The sequence below is a fragment of the Pseudorca crassidens genome, chromosome 3 (genome assembly GCF_039906515.1).
Source record: "Pseudorca crassidens isolate mPseCra1 chromosome 3, mPseCra1.hap1, whole genome shotgun sequence".
Lineage (NCBI taxonomy): Eukaryota > Metazoa > Chordata > Mammalia > Artiodactyla > Delphinidae > Pseudorca > Pseudorca crassidens.
In genome coordinates, this window is record NC_090298.1 from 139793650 (window position 1) to 139810965 (window position 17316).

Below are 17316 nucleotides of genomic sequence, written 5' to 3' on the forward strand. Positions count from 1 at the left end.
ATCGCACACAGCTGGCAGAAGGAAACATACAGGGTGGAGCTGGTGTGAGTCTTGATGGCCCAGGCCTGGAAGTGGCACATGTCACTCTCACTCACTTTCCATTGGCTGGAACTCTGGTGGCCTTGCCTTACTACCATGGACTCTGAGAAGCGAGCTGAGCTGCTTGCACAGGGAAGGCAAGGACAGACTGGGTGCCTAGTTTTCACAATAGGCTTCAACAACTCTATGTTAATGACAGCGAAGGGAGACTATAGAGGATAGCTTTCCTTTAGTCAACGTGCCTTTCAGGGACCATCACCAAGTGCCACCACTATCAGAGGCCACCCCTGCCCCTGCCCCAGGGGTGGAGTCTACTTTTCCACGTGGTGAGATGAATGCTGTATCAGGGAAGTACAGGAGGACAGGGACACATGGGAGAGACACTAAGTAAGCTAGGGAAGTGGGCAGGAAGGACAAGGCTTCCCACAGGAGCAGACGCTTGGGCTGTGCCCTGAAGCCTGAATGGGGGTTCTCCAGGCAGGGATGGGAGAGAAGTGGGTACGGGCAGAGGAGACCGACTGAGCAAAGGCTCAGCTCTTGAGAAAGCACAGACTGTTTGGAGAACTGCAAGTAGCCCCACATGACAGAGAGGAGCTGAGATTGTGTCGCTGGGCAGGGGCTTTACATGCCACGACAAAGGGTTCCATTCATCCACAGGAAACAGGAAGTCCGTGAGTACTGCAATGGCAATGGTCCATGAAAGGAGGGGGTGATGAGAGACATTAAGGAACATGTGTGGTTACAACCCTGACTCCATGCATAGGGGCAGGATGGGCAGTAAGGCTGGAAAGTTGGACCAGAACCACCAGGTGGAAGGCCTCGAATGCCAAGCTTGACAAGGAAGGCAGAGGGAAGCACTGTCTGCCTCTCTCAAGTAGAAAACCATCCCCCCACAGGTGACGGCCTCTTCGCTTCCTGCCTATGCCTATCTCTAGCAGCGCAGTTTATTTTGTCCATTTCTTCTAGTACTTTAGTCCCTAATGGCTAGAAAAGGATCAAGAGGTGATCCATTTCAAAGATGAAGTCCAAACCCCTCATTACCAGGGAAGAAAACCAAAGGTCAGAGAAGGGAGAGTGCCTTAGTCTGTTCGAGCTGCTATAACAAATTACTATAGACTACATGGCTTATAAATAACAGAAATTTATTTCTCATGGCTCTGGAGACTAGGAAGTACGAGATGAAGGCATCAGCAGACTGGGTGTCTGGCAAAACCCACTTCCTGGTTCACAGATGGCTGTCTTCTCCCTCTTACTTCTTCTCACCTGACAAAAGGGGTAAGGCAGCTCTGTGGGGCCTCTTTTATGAGGGCACTAATCCTATTCAAGAGGGTTCTACCCTCATGACCTAATCACCTCCCAAAGGCCCCACCTCTTAATACCATCACCTTGTGGCGGGGGTAGGATTTCAACATATGAATTTGCAGGGGGAGCACAAACATTCAGTCTATAGCAAGGAGTAACATGTCCAGTGGCACCAGGCCTAGAAGCCAGGCCTCCATGTGCCGTGTCCTCTCAGCACCTCTAGCGCTCCCTCAAGCCCCGGGCACTTGGGAAACAAGAGACAACAGGCATGCTGAGGGTTTCATCCTGCCACCTCAAGTGCTGAGTATGAGAGATGACAGATATGAACACAGAAACTCCGCCTTTCTCCTACGAGCCAAGAAACAGGAATCCACAGGCAGGTACCATCTCCTTAGCACCTCCCACCCCTTTCTCCTTCCAGAGGGCAAGGCAAAGCCAGCTCCTGGGCATGAACACCAAGTGCAAGGAGCCAAGGTTCTGACAGTCACGTTTGTTCCCAGCACAAGGCGAGAGTAGAAAGGACTCCCAATGCTGGGCAGAGGGGGCCCACATAGCTGAGGAGAGAGGAATGATCTCTAGCCACGAGCCCTCTCCAGCTGTGAAAAGCAAGGATTTTGGGGGTGAATGCTGCATCTTATCATTCTATCTCCACATTCTGCCAGTGAACTAGCCAAACCACTTCACCAAGTAGGCTCAGAATGGAAGATAAGTTCATACTGTCTCCTGATCCAGGGGGTTTGAGAGTTGGAAGCTCCTCAGGGCAGGGTCCTCATCCCACACTCACCTGGCTGACTGCTCAGGAACCTCTTGCTTCTTGCCAGCTGCCTTGCCCCCCAGCTTCTCACAGCTGCCCCCCAAACAGCTCAACCCCACTATTCCCTGAAGCCCCCTCACCACCTCCAACCTAGTCCTGCAGAAGCCTCCTTGGTCTGCATATCCACCTCACCCTGCCCTTCCACCTCTTCTTAATGAAATCCAATGTCCCCAACATGGCCCCACACTCCACTCCTGAATGCCAGGCTGCACTTCCTCTCACCTCCCTCAACACAAGTGGAGGGGCCATCTCACCCCATGTCCCCAGTCTCACTTCTTGAGCAACACTGTACAACAGAAATACATGCAAGCCACAAATGCAAACACATGGATAATTTAACATTTTCTAATAGCCACATTAAAAGACTATTAGACAATTAGTAAAATGGTAAAAAGAAACAGGTGAAATTAATTTTAATAATATTTAATTTAGACCAATCTATCCAAAATATTATAATTTCAACATGTAATCAACATTAAAAATTATTGAGATATTTTGCTGGTTTTTTTAGATTGCCTTAAATCCACTGTGTATTTTACACTTGCAGTGCATCTCAATCCAGACTACATACCTTTCGAGTGTTCAGTAGCCACATGGAGCCAATGGTCACTATACTGGGCAGCACAGATCTAGACCAGGGGTTGGCAAACCATGGCCCACAGCCCAGATTCGGCTGGCCTACTGTCTGATTTTGTATGACTCCTCAACAAAGAGTGACTTTTTTGGGGGGGTGGGGGGCACCACACCACGAGTCGTGAGGAATCTTAGTCCCCTGCAGTGGGAGCTCGGACTCCTAACCACTGGACCACCAGGGAATTCCCAAGAGTGATTTTTTAATATTTTTAATGATTGAAAAAAAATCAAAAGAATAGTATTTCATGACACAAATTCTATGAAACCCAAAAGTTAGTGTCCATAAGTAATGTTTTAATTCTGTCAATAAAGATGTATGGAAATATGTTTCATCTCTTCTTATATTTTTACTTATCTCCTAATACCCTCTAAATTTTGCCTCTTGGCCCACACAGCAGGAAATATTTACTATCTGATCCTGTACAGGGAAAGTTTGCCCAGCTCTATTCTAGACCATTCACCTGCCCCCTAGACTCCAATACAGGAGCTCCAGATTTGGCTTTGGAATCAAAAGGCCAGCTCAAATCCCAGCTCCCCTGTGTCCCAATTCTGGGGTTTAGAACAAGTCACTTCCCCTTTATGAGCCTCATTTTTCTTCATTTGAAAGTCGGGTCAGCACTCAAGTGGGTGTAAAGAGGGTGAAAACCCAGCGCCAACCATAGAGCTGGTCACTCATTCACTCGTTTCCAGTCCTCCAGTCTCATTCCAGTTTCCAGTCTTCACATCTCCAGCTGCAACACCTGTCCACCGAGTCCCCCTCACCTCACTCAGTACCTCGTCCAGGTGACGCCTGCACCAGTCACCTTCCCCCAGCATCCTCAGCAATCTCTACCTCCACTGGCAGGAGCCCCATATTGGTGACTTCTGAATCACTTTGGCAGCACAAACCTCCTTCTGCCTGGAATAGCCTCCCGTCTTCCTCACCAAATTCTGTCTCCTCCAAGATGACACCCCCGCACGGCCAGCAGTGCCCTTTGGCTCACAGCTCTGCCCCTCCGCGGGCCTGACAGCAGCACTTCCGGCACGCCCGAGAGGTGATCTGGGCATGCGCACAGCTCTGGTCCCTCCAGGTGAGGACCTGTTACAGGCCCAGCCCCAGTAGCCCTTTGCACACACAAGGGCTCAACAAATACGTCAGACTGGCCTAGTGAGGCTTGGGCCAGCTTCCCCCTCGAGTTCCATCAATTCTCAAATCTCATCAATTTTGACATCTGACATCTTAATCCTGATGTCTCCCTGTTTCAGCGGTGCCTCCTCCCAGGGACACCCCTACCCATCTGGCCCAGTCCTAACGGCTCTGCTTTTCCAGAACCAACTCCATTCATGCTCTCTCACCAGTCAAGGTCGTTCTGGTCACCGGCTTATGTTAGGCTAGTCTAGTCTCTAGCCCAGGGCCCACATATTTTCCCTTGTCACATCCTGCCAGTAAATCTTTTCCTCCTGGGGAAGTGTTTCTTCTAAAATTGACCCTCCCTTTGGCTGTTAGGTCAGAACTACTTCCAGCAATAAAGAACGATGTCCTGGAATTGAACATGTTGCCAACAAGTACTCTTGTCCCCAATTAATGTTCCTGCATTTTGCCAAAAAGGTGAGAACTAGCCTCCCACTGGTGATGCTTTGAGCCCTGACCCATGGTGGGATCAGCTTCCTCATGCCAGTCACCAGATTTTCCTTCTACATTCTAGACACTTCTCAGTTTCTTTTTCTCCCCCATATTTTCTGTTTAGCTATAACTGGCATATCCTAAAACCTACCCACTTACAGTGTACAATTCAATGGTTTTAGCATATTCACAGAGTTGGTCACCATAATCTCAGTTTGGAACACTTTCATCATGTAAAAAGAAACTCCTAACCTGACCATTCCTATCCCAACCCTCCCTCCAGCTCCCACAACCACTAACCTGCTTTTGTCTCTATAGATTTGCCTGGACATTTTATATAAATGGAATCATATAAAATGTGGCTTTTTGTGTCTGGCCTCTTTCACTTAGCATAATCTTTTCAATGTTCATCCATATTATAGTGTGTATCAGTACCTCATTTCTCTTTATTGCCAAATAATTTTCCACTTCTTTTGCTGGTTCCCTGTCAGAGGCTGAATCTCAAAATGTTGAAGCACCCCAAGTCTCAGCCCTCCTCCTCTCTTCATCTCTATCTACTCAGTTCCTGGGTGATCTCATCCAGTCTCTTGACACAAAATACCACCTATATGCAATGACTCACAAATCTATCTCTCTGTCCGGCCCTTTCCCATGAGCTCCAGACACACAGGTCCCACAACGTCTTCCACATCTCCCTCCACTTGTCCATCTCAGGCAACAGGCTTGACACAACCAATACAAGAGAACCAGTCTGAGTTCAGTTATGGGTAGTGATGGACGAATGCTAGTAAGTGTAAGCAAACACAATCTAACAGCACATTAATAATAATTTTAAATCAACAAGGAAGGCTTATTCCAAAAAGACAAGGATGGTTTAATATTAGGAACTCTGCTAATATAAAGCACCATATTAATAGAGAAAATGAGGGGAAAAGTCTTATCAATATATATTAATAGGGCAATTGATAAAACCCAACACATATTTTTAGTAAACATTCTTGATAAAATAGAATAAGGTAAACATTTATAAAAACAACCCAAACATCATCTTCCAGAAGCACTTTCATTAAAGTAAGAAACAACACAAAGTTGTCTTCTTCCATCATTATTTAACCTTTTCTGGAGGTACAACCAATGCAATTGGACAAGAGAAAGAAACTAGAGGTATAAAAACAGGAAAAGAGTAGATAAAACCATCATCATTTGCAAATAATATGATTATAAACATGGAAAACCCAAAGCCCAAAACACTATTCTAAAGTATAAAAGAAGTCAGTACGGTGGCTTTTGTATATGCCAATGACAATCAGAAGATATAAAAGAAGGACCTAAAACACCTAGGAATATACTTATCAAGATAAAGATGAAGAAAATTTGAAATATTGAGCACACAAAATATCTGAGCAAATAGGAAGATTCAACATTAGGAAGATGTCAAACCTCTCGTAAACAGTGATAAAATAATTTGTTAATGCTATCTTAATAGAAACACCAAACATTTAATAGGAACACTCTCTTATTGAAAAAAGCAAGGTGCAGAATATTACGCATAGCATGCTACTTTTTCTATAAAAATGGGAAAAGCATTTGTATATAGACAAGATATGGTCTATCTATAGAAGGCGAAGTAGGAAATGGGTCTCATTGGTTGCTTCTGGTTAGTAAAATGGGTAACTGAAATAGGGGTGGGAGGGACACTTCTCACTGTATAACTTTTCGGTATAATTTTGAACCATGTGAATATATTACTTATTCAAATTTTTTTAAAACTGAAAACAATCATATTTCTATTTTTTAAAAATATTTTAATGGCTCTGTGTTGTCAGCAAATTATTTAGGTGTCTAAAACCTTCCATAACTGGGTTCCAAATAATGGTACTGATGATAAAAAGGAGGTGAGGATAGGGGAAGCCGCTGCTGCCACCACCAGCACCGCCACCACCATCCAAACAAGGAACTACAGTGAGCTACATACAGCCCATGCACCAAATCTAGCCCGCTGTCTTTTTTTTTTTATAAATAACTTTTTATTTATTTATTTATTTATTTATTTATTTATTTATTTATTTATTTATTTATTTTTGGCTGCGTTGGGTCTTTGCTGCTGCGTGTGGGCTTTCTCTAATTGCAGCGAGCGGGGGCTGCTCTTCATTGCGGCGCGCAGGCTTCTCATTGCGGTGGCTTCCCTTGTTGCGGAGCACGGGCTTTAGGCACATGGGCTTAAATGTAGTTGTGGCTCGCAGGCTCTAGGGCACAGGCTCAGCAGTTGTGGTGCACAGGCTTAGTTGCTCCACGGCATGTAGGATCTTCCCAGACCAGGGGTCAAACCCATGTCCCATGCATTGGCAGGCAGATTCTTAACCACTGTGCCACCAGGGAAGTCCCAGGGCATATGTTTGTTTTTTGTTTTTTGTTTGTTTTTGGGGTTTTTTTTGAGGTATGTGGGCCTCGCACTGTTGCGGAGTACAAGCTCCCGTTGCGGAGCACAAGCTCCGGACGCGCAGGCTCAACGGCCATGGCTCATGGGCCCAGCCGCTCCGCGGCATGTGGGATCTTCCCGGACCGGGGCACGAACCCGTGTCCCCTGCATCGGCAGGCAGACTCTCAACCACTGCGCCACCAGGGAAGCCCTCAGGGCATATGTTTTGTTTTTTTTTTTAACATCTTTATTGGAGTATAAGTGCTTTACAATTGTGTGTTATAGTTTCTGCTGCATCACAAAGTGAATCAGCTATACGTATACATATATCCCCATATCCCTTCTCTCTTGCGGCTCCCTCCCACCCTCCCTATCCCACCCCTCTAGGTGGTCACAAAGCACCAAGCTGATCTCCCTGTGTTATGCGGCTGCTTCCCACTAGCTATTTATTTTACATTTGGTAGTGTATGTATGTCCATGCCACTCTCTCACTTCGTCCCAGCTTACTCTTCCCCTCCCTATGTCCTCAAGTCCATTCTCCGTCTGTGTCTTTATTCGTGTCCTGCCCCTAGGTTCCTCAGAACCTTTTTTTTTTTTTTTTTAGATTCCATATATATGTGTTAGCATACGGTATTTGTTTTTCTCTTTCTTACTTACTTCACTCCTATGACAGTCTCTAGGTCCATCCACCTCACTACCAATAACTCAATTTCGTTTCTTTTTATGGCTGAGTAATATTCTATTGTATATATGTGCCACATCTTCTTTATCCATTCATCTGTCGATGGACACTTAGGTTGCTTCCATGTCCTGGCTATTGTAAATAGTGCTGCAATGAACATTGTGGTACATGACTCTTTTTGAATTATGGTTTTCTCAGGGTATATGGGCATATGTTTTTGATTCGTCTCTGGGTATGTACCTAGAATAGAATTGCTGGGTCCGTGGTAACTCTTAAGCTTTTGGGGGAACTGCCAGGCTGTTTTCCAAAATGGCTGCACCATTTCACATTCGTACCAGCAGCGTACAAGTGTTCCAATTTCTCCTCATTCTCATCAATACTGGCTGTTATCTGACTTTTTCATTATAGTTATCCTAGTGGGTGTGAAGTAATATCTCACTGTGGTTTTGATTTGCATTTGCCTGATGGCTAATGATGCTGAGCAACTTTTCATGTGCTTAATGGCTGTTTGCATACCTTAGGAGAAATGTTTACTTGCCCATTTTTAAATTAAGGATGAGTTTTTAATTGACTTTTTATTTATCAAGCTAGATGCTTACTCTAGGAGCTGAAGTTCAAATAGAAGTTCAGTTGCCTTAGCGGCAGTTGGTATCTCCCCAAAAGTGAAGCCTGAGATTTCAGAACAGAGGCTAAGGAGAGAGGGATCATCAAGTGGGATTCCAGAGGATGGAAGCTTCCTCAAACACAACTGCTTGGGAGAAACCTTACTGTGTAAAGCTGAGAGCTTAGAAAAGTCAGCTTGGCTCTTCAGAAAGTTGGGTTTCTATAGCGTCAGGATTTTGGCTTTGGAATTTAAAATGTATTATTTTAAAGGTGATAATATTTATGTTAAAAACATTTTCAGATAGTACACAAGAGTATAAAGCAAAAGTTAAATGTCTTTCCTCCCTAACACCTCTTCCCTGATTTAAGCTCTCCAGAGATATTCACTATTAAGTTTTCGTGTATATATGCAAATATATACATATATATTTGTTTGTTTATGTACATTAAATAACATATTGTTCTGGCAACTTGTTTCCACTTATCAATATAGCTGGGAAATTTTTCTACTTCACCATAGATAAATCTTATTCTTTTAATGTGTTGTCATATCATGTTGTATGGATTTCTATAGATAGAGATAAATCACCATAGATAGAGATAGATAGAGATAAATCTAGATAGATTTCACCATAGATAGAGATAAATCTTATTCACCATAGATAGATAGATAGATCTTATTCTTTTAATGTGTTGTCATATCATGTTGTATGGATTTCTATAATGTATTTAACCAGCCCCTACTGAAGGACTTTAGTTTTAGTGTTTTTGCTATTTTGAGCAAGTTTGCAGTGAATCTTGTGCACTATCTTTGGTACTTTTGTGAGTCTCTCCGGGGATAAATCCCTAACATTTATGTTTTGATGGATGCAGTATGGTCCAATTGTCCTCTAAAGAGGGGCAGTTTACACTTGTTCTAACAGTGTCTCTCCATCGCTTTCAAAGACTGGGTTTTAGCAATCTTTTTTCAGGGGGAGGAGGTTGTTGTGTCTGTTTTCATTTACATTTCTTTAGTTCAGAAGGAGGCTGACATTTCATATTTTTATAGGTCATTTATGTTTCTTTTTCTGTGAACTTTCTGTTCTGTTCTTGTCCAGTTTTTCTATAGAGTTGTCTCTTAGTGCTTTGGAAAAGCTTTTTGTATTTTAAGGAAAAATTTCTAGTGCTTTTGTGGTTTTATTGTTTATATGAAAAATTTTGATCATCAGTTTTACTGGCGAGTGTGAGCGACAAGGCAGGGCTCCAGCTTTGCTTTCTTCCAGATGGCTTGCCATTGTCCTGATGCCATTTATTGAATTCTTTCCCTTTCCATCCATTTATTTAAAAAGCTTTTGTGATATACTAGATTCTAATATGTGTTTGGGTCTATTTCCAGCCTCTCTATTCTTTCTCTAGTACTAAGTTACTTTGATGGCTTGTTTTTTTAAAAAATTGTTTGTTTTTAAACTATTTTATAAGGTTTTGGCAGTTTACCAATTAAACCAGGTCTAGGGAAAAGCATGTTATATGGAGAAAGGAAGTGTCTGGGAGTCAAACAGATCAGGATTTGATCCCAGATATATAGTTTATCAGCTTTTTAGCCCTGGACAGATCCTTCAACTTTACTGTGCTTCAGCTTTTTCGCCTTTAAAACAGAATGAGGATTGAGTGAGATGCTGCCAGGAAAGGGCTCCCTGCTGCTGTTAGGTGCATGCTGGATGTGTGGCTGTTCACTTCTGGGCCTGAGCTTTAGTGGGCTGGGGTGAGGCATTTGCAAGATCAAGGGGGTGTGTCTCCCCACCCCCAATCCTCCAGGTCCAGGAATTCCCTGCCCAGTCAGCCCTGAGTCCATTACTACTGCCTGCCCAGACCTCTCCTTCGATCTGCTATTCAGAGAGAGAGCTGTCCCTGAAGGGAGGCCAAGGTGTGTGGGGGGGGGGAATTCGTGGACAGAGTGTGGGTCCCTCACTATACAGAACAGGGTGGGACGGATAGGTGGAAATAGAGGAGGAGGGAACAGGACTCCATCTATGCTCTTGCCCTGAACCCTTCCAATCTGAGGGGTGGGTCTGCTTCCTTTTCTATTCCCTCATGATGATAGATTGGGGTGGGGAGGAGAGGTATTCATTTGTTCAATAAGCATATCCTGGGGACTGGCTCGGTGTGTTAGCTTCCTAGGGCTGGCTTGGCTTAAAACAATACAAACTTATTGTCTCATAATTCTAGAGGCTAGAAGTCCAAAATCAAAGTATCCGCAGGGCTGTGCTTTCTCTGCAGGCTCTAGGGGAGAATCTGTTCTGTACCTTTCTCTTAGCTTCTGGTGTCACTGCTATCCCTGGTGTTCCTTGGCTTGTAGACACATCTCTCTAATCTCTGCCTCCATTGTCACATGGCATTTTTCCCTCTTCTTATAAGGACACCAGTCATATTGTATTAGGGTCCACCCTAATGAGCTCATCTTTACTTGATTACATCTACAAAACCCTATTTCCAAATAAGGTCATGTGCACAGGTACCAAGGATTAGCACTTGAACAGATGGCTTTGGGGGACACAATTTGACACTGGGAATGCTGGCCCTTAGGAGGGTTAGGGTTAGGGTTAATGTAGGGCATCAGCATTGACTCTCCCTCCTTCCCACTTTCCCAGCCAGTGACCTGGGGCGGCCAGTGGCATGTGGATTTGATTTCTGGCAGGGATAAAACTAGTGGGGAGGATGATATTTTTAGAAGTCCAAGGGACCCTAGCGACCACCTAATCCAGACATTTAACAGATGGGAAGCTGAGACAGTTCCACGAGACACTTTGTGTTATGGTTGGGCACTTTGTGCTGAGGCAGCTGCTGTGGGCCATGGACTGTGGCTCCAGTTGGTGGTGGGGAGAGGGGGAGGGTGGCCACTGAGTCCGTTGTCAGCCCTGGATCCCCAATCGCAGCCTGAGGCAGACTCTACTTTGGGCCACCAACACCTACTGAAAGCCCGTGCTTTTCCCAGATGGGTTTTTTGTCTGGGGCTGCCTGGAGAGAGGAGGAGGTGGTGCGGGCCGGTGCTGCCACTGTTTCAGTTCTGACTCCCACTCACACAGTCCCGGGGCCTGTGGGTGCCATGCAAGGCAAGTTCCCTCTGCAGTGCCCCCGCCACCCCCGAAGCCTCTCCTGGGCTGCAGCTCTGCCAACCCGCTTCATCTGCTACCCTCTTCCATTGGCTTTGCATGCTCTCAAAAATCAGGGAAATCTCTCCTCTGTTGGAGACTCTCCTGTTTTCTTTGCTGTTTTGGTAGAAGTTGGTGATGTGTTGATGTGAGTGTGTGTGTGTGTGTGTGTTTCTGGGTGCATGCACGTGCATGCAAAACCTGCCCTGTCTCCACAGTGCCAGCTGCCTCCCACTGCTTAACGGGATTCTTGAGCATAGTGCTTGATGGGCACATTTTCTGTTCTTGTGCCCAGAAAATCTCATCCTTCTCCCTTGCTCTCCTTGGACTTGACACTGGCATGCCTGCCAGACTTCGTGCCATGGAGTGAGCTCTGGTCCTGAAATAGCTGATCCCCAAGCAGCAACATCCTGGGGCTCCAGCTGCAATTTACAGCTAAGGCCAGGGCAGAGGATGCCAGCGTAGGCACCCATGGGCTAGAACTCTGAGCGGCTGGAGTTTTTGCTGCCAGCATTTTCTGTGGAGTTCGCAGACCGTCAGGAGTAGAGAAGATGCTGAGGAGGTTTGTGTCTCCACCATTGCCTATCGGACTCTCCATTCATTCCAAAAAATGTACTGAGCATCTAGTATGTGTCAAACACCGTGCCAGGCATCAGAGGGAGCTAGAGAAAGTCCTTGCCTCCCCAGGGGTTCCAAATGAACTCTACTGCTGTGTTCCATGACTGGGAAGCATCAGGAACTCTAAGAACTGGAACCTAGGAAGAGATCTGGGAAAAAGCTGCTTCCTACTGAGATTTGTGGAATGGCTGGGGGAAGGGGGTGCTGGTAAAGCCTGGAGGTGAAGAAGGGGGAGGGCAGGGCTGAAGACAGCCTGGTGGCAGGGCCCAATAGAATGGCCACTCTCAGCACTTACCGCAGCCATGTTCATTGTTGGGGTCCCTCCATCTCACAACACAGAAAGCTCCAGGAGGGCAGAGACTGTCTGTGGAACTGGTACCTGGCAGGGAGTCAGTGCTCAGAAAACAACTGAATGAATGAACTTCACAGAGTTTTCTTTAGATCTTGAGGCTACTGGGGAGCAGGAGTTTAAGTTCAGGTTCACCTGGTTAGTTTTATGATTTTGGAAGATCATTCAGGCAACTGTGGGAAAACAGGGGAATGGACAGTATGCCTGAGCAGCTTCCTCTGCTGTTCGCTGAAGGGGAATCAGATTTGAACCTAGCACCTGAAGATGGAGGAGGCCATCTACAAGGACCAAAGAGCAGTTGTAAGAAGCTGAGAAGGATCCCTGGCCAATAGGAAGCTAGGATCCCAATCCTACAACCACAAGGAACAGAAACAGGCCAACAGCAGGAATGAGCTTGGAAGAGGATCCCAAGTGCCAGATGAGATCACAGCAGTTGGAAACTTTGACTTTTACCTTTGTAAGCACTGATCAAGGAACCCAGCCATGCCATCCTGGACTTCTAACCTGCAAACCTGGGAGAGAATAAAAGGATATTGTTTTAAGGCACTAAGTGGTCATATATTACAACAACAATAGAAAATGAACACACCAATTGCTGGAATCATTCACTGAATTGAAAACACAGGTAGAGGGGCAGGTCAGACAGGCTAGCTGAGAAAAGACACCCAGGAGGAGTTGGAGTTGATGATAAGCATCCCCACCTCATCAGGTTGTGGAGAGGATCAAATGCATAGAAAGTAAGTGCTGGATAAACGTTGGCCACTGTGGGTGTGGCTGGAACTGTGGGGAGACCTGGGTCCCAGATGTAGGTGGAGATCTGGGAGTTACTGCAGAAGGGCCGCTGCCTCCAGACACTGAACCTATCCCATAGTTGTTGATTCCATGGGATGTGATAGGATGGAGAAAGCAGGTGACATTGCCACTGCCCAAGCTCTGCTGTACCCCCTGGGCCTGGGGTCTGTCAAGTGGGCTGGTCCAGCCCTGTCTGACCAGGCTCACATCTCCTCTGTTTTGAGTGTATGCCTACCCTCTGGAGAAGTGAGGAATTACCAGGATTGATTGTGGCCAGCTATGGCTTATGAACTTTTTATTACCGTGCTCTGTTAACAGCTGGTTTCTTGCTTTGCCTTTGGAGAGGGGCATGGAGGTCATGCTCCTAGTCCTAGAATGTGAGAACTGGAATCATCTTTGGGATCTGTCTATTCCCTCTCCTCTGGTAACAGGAGGGGAATGATGAGGCTTGGAGAGGCAGGGACTTCTCCCAGACCACAGAGCAAATCAGGGACCAGGCTTCCCTCTCCCTCAGTCAGTCTTTAGCTGGGGGTGGAGAGAGGTGGGATTCAGGGAGCAGCTGGTGGTCCCCTTCCTAGTCCTGTGCCCCCACTACTGCTGAGGAGGAACAGAAACCTGACCATACTCGGTTTCATCTGGGCCTTCCTTTTCTACACATGGAAGGAGGAATCTATTTTTCTCTTTCTTCAAGAGGGACAGAGAGGAGGGCAGACAAGCTGGAGTGGAGCAGACTGGGGAGGAAACTGGGTTGAGAGTGTTTGGGGCTTGATAGGGAGAACTTGGGTGTCAGAGTCCATTTGATTTAGATGAGTCAGCAAACGTTTTCTGTTAAGGACCAGATAGTCAATATTCTAGGCTCTGTGGGCTACACAATCTCTGTTGCAACTATTCAACTCTGCTGTTACAGTATGAAAGCAGCCATGGGCAGTATGTAAACAAATGGGTGTGGAGTTTCTGATAAAACTTTATTTATAAAAAAAGACAGGGACTTTTTTTAGAAGACCCAATGCTGCCCACCAAAATTAATTAATTAATTTAAAAAAACCACATATGCCCACATGAAAACTTGTACATGAATGTTCACAGCAGTACATGAATGTTCACAGTTTCCAAAAGGTGGAAACAACCCAGTCCATCAACTGATAAATGGATAAAATATAGTATACCCATACAATGGAATGTTATGTAGTAATGGAGCACTGACACATGCTACAATATGGACAAACCTTGAAAACATCTTAAGCAAAAGGAGTCAGACACAAGAGGCCACATACTATATGATTCCATTTCTGTGAAATGTCCAGTACAGGGACATCTATAGAGACAAAGGGGAGATTAGTGGTTACGTAGGTCTAGGGAGGATGAGGGGGTCAGAGGTGATAGCTAAAGGGTGCAGTGATGAAAATGTCCTAAAATTGACTGTGGTGATGGCTGCACAACTCGGTGAATACACTAAAACCAGTGAATCATATACTTTAAACGGGCAAATTGTATGATACAGGAATTATATCTCAATTTAAAAAAATTATCTACCCCAGTTTTCTAAAAGAAGAGACCTTAGTCCATCTAGGTCTAACTTTCTCATTTTATAGATGAGGCACTGAAGCCCAGAGAGGTTGTCATTTGTCATTTAGAACCCTGATTGACTACCCATTAGCCATTACATTCTCACCCATTCTACCCTGCTTCAAGTGAGTGGGAGTGGCCATTCACACAAAATCAGTGAAGTCACACAAACCACCTTGGATCTGGCACAGATCTCTGAGACTGGTGTTAGAAATACACGGTGTGGTTTACTGAGGACAGATTTGTTCTTGGCACTTCATTGTCTTATGGCTCAAAAAATTGACACTTGTGACCTGGCCAAGCCAAGATTCCCACACTTTCACTATCCAGCCACATTTCACAAACTTTGAGCTAAAGTTGAATACCGAGTCACAGGAGATGAGCAGAGCGTGAGCTTGGACATTAGCGGACCAGGATTCAAATTCAGCTTTGTGTGAGCTGCATGAAGCTATTACCTTTATGAGCCTCAGAAAACTGTGAATAATAAAGGTATTCTTTGTGAGCACTGGATGAGATATCACATGTAATGTGCTTGGCATATAAATGTTAATTCCTTCCTCCTTCCATTTGAGAACTGAGAGGTCTTCATAACTGAGACCTTGGTGAGGTCAGTCAAGCACATTTGCTTGAATTGGGTTTCCTGGGGATGATAATTCTCTGTGGAGTTCATCATGCCCAGTGCACACATCTGGGAGCACCTTTCCCCTTTGCAACACTGACACATTGTCACCCAACCAACAAGGCTAAAAGAGGAATAGAAAACCACCCTGCACCCTCTTGCACTGTTGGTAGGAATGTAAATTGATACAGCCACTGTGGAGAACAGTATGGAGGTTCCTTAAAAAACTAAAAATAGAATTACCATATGACCCAGCAATCCCACTACTGACATACACCCTGAGAAAACCATAATTCAAAATGACACATGTACCCCAAAGTTCACTGCAGCACTATTTACAATAGCCAGGACATGGAACAATCTAAATGTCCAACGACAGACGAATGGATAAAGATGTGGTAAATATATACAATGGAATATTACTCAGCCATAAAAAGGAATGAAATTGGGTCATTTGTAGAGATGTGGATGTACCTAGAGTCTGTCATACAGAGGGAAGTAAGTCAGAAAGAGAAAAACAAATATCGTATATTAACGCATGTATGTGGAATCTAGAAAAATGGTACAGATGAACCTATTTTCCAGGGCAGGAATAGAGACGCAGGCGTAGAGAATGGACATGTGGACACAGTGGGGGAAGGGGAGGGTGGGATGAATTGGGAGATTAGGATTGACATATATACACTATCGTGTGTAAAACAGATAGCTAGTGGGAACCTGCTGTATAGCACAGGGAGCTCAGCTCAGTGCTCTGTGACGACCTAGATGGGTGGGATGGGGGTGGGTGGGAGGGAGGTCCAAGAGGGAGGGGATATACGTATACATTGTACAGCAGAAACTAACACAACATTGTAAAGCAATTATACTCCAATAAAACAAAAAAAAATACTAAGATTGAAAAAGAAAAGAAAACCACCCTGCAGAGCCCTGCCAGCTGTGTGTTCAGAGGAGCTCTGCTCTCACAGCCTCACGTGCCACTTGGGGAGGGTTCCCTAGGGAGGGCCAGAACTTCTACTGCAGGACCTAGGGGGAGGGAGAAGGTGGGGGAGGGTTTGGGGTGAGAAATGGTACAGCAAAGTGGTGGACAGTAAGGCAAAGCTGACAGTAGCCACCAGTCCTAAAGCTCAGGAGGGACTATCTTTTCTCAAGAAATTCCAAAGTGCAAACATTTAAAAGGTCAATTTTTGGTTACATTGTGCATACAAACTTTGCTTATTTTCAAATTATTTTTTGTTGCTTATATAACTATTCTCATTGTTCAACTGATATATTTTTCTATTTGTGAAATTATTTGGGGTCTAAGTTTAGTATGGATTGCATCCTACTTTTTCTTATTAAAATACTAAGTTTTTTAAAAGCTACTTGTTTTTTATGTAACCACTGCACTTGGTTAGAGGGTTAAAAGGTCAGTTTTCAGCTGGCTTAACTGCTTTGTGCTGGCAAGGCCACATGCAGGCTTCTAAAGTTCCACTTTCTGGCCTGTTTGGCCACCACAAAAATGACGAGACTAATTGACAAATTAGTTGCCTTTGTCAATCCTATAATCAAAGGCAACTAATTTGTAACAATGATCTAATTAATATTCATCCAGTGTTCCAAGACAGGGTACATGAAGTAAGTCAGAGGTACAAGATCCACCCCGTCTAGGCCTGCTCGCCTCCCCAGCGTTACAGTCCATTAATCCTCTAGAGTTAACTGCAAACCGGGCGCCTACTCAGATCTCTGCCCCACCACACCCCGAAGTCTCAACCCCAGTGTTCATGCTGTCTTCCCTCTCAGCTCCCGCCAGCTGTCTCCGCCATGCCTTGCGTGGGCGTGATGCCAGGCGGCGGTAGGAACTACAAGGAAAACAGAGGGTTAGGGGATGCCGTTGGGAGGTCGGCGGGAACTGCAATTTTAGATACTTTGGTCAGGAGAACCTCTCCCGTGGTAAACATCTGAGCAGATTCCTGCGGGAAGGGTGGGAGCGAGCCACCGGCTCTCTGGGGAACAGCGGTCAAGACCGAGGCAATCAGTGAGTGAGTGGGTCCATCCCTTGCCAGGAAAGAGAAAGCAGAGTGTGAAAAATCGTGCTGGAACGAAGGAATCGTTAGCAGTGTCAGGCTTTACCTTAACCTTGGCACCTAGGTTACACCAGCCAGGACCAGTT